Raw genomic sequence first — 4364 nt, 5'->3', positions numbered from 1 at the left:
ATTGGATAGATATTTAGGGGCAATCCGAGGGTCATTGGCAAGCAGGTTGTGTGTGCTGATGAGTGCCATAGGATCTGATGGCTCAACTCTTATCATTAATGATTCATTCTGCTCTTTTATTAACAATCTTTTCATTTCTACTACCCTCAATTCTTCATGGTTCATCCATGATGCCATGGCCATTAATTGCAGATCCCCTCGCTTGGCATTGGGGTCCCACACATTTAGGTCTGTGAGGGCCATGTTGTGTAGACAGAACTCTACCATATTTGCTTTGTCCTTTGAGGTGCTTTGGTCACACAAATCCATGAACTACCTGTAGTCTTGGAAAGGCATTATACCTCCTTGTGCCAAAGTTTTTATTTGGAATTGAAGCCATTGATCCTTCAAATAGAGGCCATAAGATTTGGCTGGTGTTCTGCATTGTAATGCTTCTATGGATAAGCTGGCCATGTATGCTAAATGAGTCTCTTTCTCCTGCAGCTACCTCCTTAGTAATTCATTCTCATTCTCAAGGTGGCTTCTTGTAATGGCTTCTCAGTCTCTTAGAGCACTCAATTCCCTGCCCATTTTGTTGATTTTGTCTTCCATGTGGCCAATCTCCTCAAATCCTTTGGACTTGTCTATCTACATCCACCTACGCATTCTCACTCTCTCTTTTTCCAATTCGAAAAATAGTGGAATTGCAAATTCCTGTGGGTTTATCTTGCCTCCCTCAAGTATTCTATAATAGGAGTCAATATTAGGCTAGGGGCCAGGCTCTTGTAGCTCTTATGCTTCCTCTTTCATCCCTGACTATCCTCCTATCTTTTCCTCAAGTTTTTGTGTCTCCTGTAGTTTGGATAGTGTCTCCTGTAGGACTGTTTTAGCCTCCTGTAGGCCTCGTTTGGGGTCCTGTAGAATTTTCTTTCCCTTCCATGTAGAAGATCTTGTAGTCCTCCTTTCATAGGTTATGGGTGTCTTGGAAGGATATTATTTCACCTTGGTAGATGGTGAATCTTCAATGTTAATGGGAGTCTTTGATGAGGGCTGAGGTTTGCCTGTTTTAATTCTGGTACTCTTCCTTGCCCTAAAATACATGGAGGTTTTTCTTTTCCTCTTCTGCTTCTGCTTGACTGGTGTACTGAGGGCAGTGAGGGTAGCTGTTGCTTCTCTTTCCAAAGTTTCAGGGGACTCTTCTCTTTGCTCTGCCCTCTCTGCCTCCTTTTCTCCCTCTTCTGTCTCTTTTTCCTCCTCCTGCTCTGTCTCTTTTTCTACCTCCTGTTCTGTCTCTTCAACTCTCCCCTCCTCTATTTCTTTTCTTTCCTCCTTCCTCTCTTGCTCTTCTATGTCACCACTGGCTCCATCTCTAACTCCTTGCTATTCTTCCTCCTCACTGACAGCAGGAATGACATCATGGGTTAATGCCTTGATGTCATCCTCAACTGTCATATTCCTGAAAACTTCCCATGCTATATGGATTGTAAGGGTATGGAGGGCTTATCCTACTAGGATCTTGATTAGGCCATGGTGAGCTAGATGCTACGAATTTCCTTCTTGTACCTTGGTGTTGGAGTCAATGAGGGACTGAAGGAGAAAGTAAGGGATACTGAGCTTTTGATGTGTTGGTGTATCCATGCCATATCTCAATTCTTAGAGGATTCTGAAATGATATCCATAAACAATGTTGTGCCTCCCCTCACAAGAAATGTATTTGATCACTTGGTAACTAACCTCATCCCAGGGATATGGTACACTAGCCCTCCTAATTCCATTTTTGTCTTCATCTAGGGTTTCATTATCTTGGAAAAATTTCCTCTTGGCAGCTTGGCCAATTATTTTCTCATCTTTACTCCAAGGCAACCCAAGAGGAAGGGTAGTGACCCTACTGATGAATTTAGGGGTTATCTCAATGGAGAGGCCTCTAATGGTTACAATATCATGAGTTCTTGTGTGAGGGACCAGACAGAGAGAAAATTCATGGGCAATTTCATCATCAAACCCTCTAAACTTCTCAAAGAAATTCATCCAGTTTTCCCTTATAAATATTTCCACCACTTGAGGATGTGCATGGAGTCTAGTGGAGTTAGTGGGATCTTTTCTCATAAACCCCCTATCATACTGCTTGTACTTCTTTTGAAAAAATAGATATAGAGGTGGAGACAAATAATTTTCAGTGAAATAGAAAAACAGAGGGTACTGTGTTTTTTTTTTTAAATAGTTTTATTTATTTATTTATTTTAATGTATTTCTACCCTCTTAAAGACTCATTTTATCTTCAATTTGAGACCAACTCTTTCAAATTTTGATATTCACAAAGGGAATTCATGAACCCCACCTCTTTAGACTGAAGTTCGTGCCAAAAATCATGTTTCCTCCCTTCAAAATGACTCACTGCCCTTCCTATAGAAGCCCGTTGTCCCTCCTGTAGATTTCCTGTAGGTGCTTCTGTAGAAAACATATAGGGCTCCTGTAGAAGATACCGAGAGAAAAAATATGGAGGAAATCGATGGAGGATGGTGGATACGAGGCTAGGGGAGCATAAGAAGATTGTTGTGTGGCTGAGTTACAAGGAGAAACTGAAGAAAAGTTGGTGAGAATGCACGGGGAAAAGTGCTCATTACCTTTTATGGCTGTTTTCAGTTATGAGTGCTGAGTTGGCAAGGTGTACATTGCCCAGATTAGGACCGTTGGTCCCCACCTGCTTGGTCATCATGACCCCCCTCATAATCATCCCCTCGTTACTACATTGGAGTTAAATTTTCCTCCCACTACCTGTCCTTCGCATCTTTTTCTTGAGTTGACTGTGTGCACGTGTGGGTGATATCTTGGTTAAGTGGAGTCAAATAAATGAAGGTGGCAAAGTTAACTGGCCACCTTTCCCTCTTTCGATTTCAACCATCTCGTTGCCTTCGTATGATTCTTAATTACACAAATGCAGATAGAAGAGTGACTTAGCTACTTACCTGTAATCCAAGTGTATTTGCTGCCATCGACAGTGAGGTGTTGTGGCTTTCTCTGCTGCATGCCTTCATTTTCCTTCATGCATTCTATCTCTGCTTGTTGATGTGTTGTTGTGTGTTTTTTCAAGTTCTTATTTTTCTTGAGCTGAGCTACATGTGCCTTTTCAACCTTCAGATGTGGTGTCCCTTGCAGTTGGTGCTGGACTTCTATGGGATTAGCTGCTACAGGAATTCCTATAAGAGCTCCTGTAGCTGCTTCTCCCCTTGAAACTTCATCTATTTCCCTATGCTTGGAGCTCAAGAATGATGCCAGAGGTGGAGATGAATGCTGGAGGGATAGTAGGTAAGCTTCAGATAAAGTTAATGGTGCCTTTTCCTCTTATTTTTGTTTTTTTTCAAAATTGAAAAACTATTTTTCTGTGTTTTTTCTTGGAAAGGAAAAAAAAATAAAAATAAATAATAATGATGCTTGGAGTGTGATGTAGGCTTGGAAATGATGGCAAGGAGGTTTGAAGATGGTAAGAGCGATTATAGGTTCCTCTTGAAGCTTTTCTTGTCCCTCAAACTGCCTCCTATAGACACTTTTGGCTCTCTGTAATTCGTATAGGAGCCTCCTGTAGAAAACACAGTTTTGGAAGAAGAGGTACAGTGGGGTGAAAGAGATGCCAAAAATGATGGAGGAAGGTGTGGAGAAGATGAGATGGATGCTAGTATGAATGTCAGGGTCCCCTTGGCACCTTTTTCTGCTCCCTGTAGCCCTCTTGCAAACTTGCAATGCAATAAAAATTCATTTGTTTTTTTTTTAAAACAACTAGGGCGCCTTAGAGAGGTTTTCACCTTAATTGCCTACCCTGGGCGCCTGCAAGGGAGGTTTACACCTAGGGATCTTATTATTTTTGTCGGCCGGATAAGTCGTTCTTGCGGACAAGACCGACCTCCCTAGTATCTAATGATATCTAGCGACAAGCAAACCAAACAAATTCTATCTTTCTCTAAATATGCAATTTATAAATAAAGGCAAAAAAGTGTTTTAGGCCTACCTTGGGTCCAATGCAAGTTTGTGGAAGCCTCGCTCTGTTGATCCAAATGATCTCCCTTGTATAGAATCTGCAAACACAAACAAGCACACAAATTAAATAGCACCTGAAAAGCCAATATAATAAAGCATACTTATCATGATGATCAAGGAATTCATGAAACAAATCACATAAGAAAATTTGTTGAGAAAAATGAATCTGATTGTATTAACTTAAATCAAAGAAGAACTTTACAACCTTATGCCTTGATGTTGTACAAGCTCCTCCCAGGGTCCAGCAAGAAGTCTCCTCTACTTTGACATGTTTCACTCTCTTCCCAATGAAGCCAAAAGGTATGTGATCTCTCCTCTCAAGCTTAACTAGGAAGTCTCAATTCCAACAGCAT

Source organism: Pinus tabuliformis, chromosome X (assembly GCF_031772625.1).
Source record: "Pinus tabuliformis cultivar Carrire ecotype Pingquan chromosome X, CPIR1, whole genome shotgun sequence".
Lineage (NCBI taxonomy): Eukaryota > Viridiplantae > Streptophyta > Pinopsida > Pinales > Pinaceae > Pinus > Pinus tabuliformis.
The sequence above is the reverse complement of the archived record's forward strand: the minus strand, read 5'-3'. Positions refer to the sequence as shown.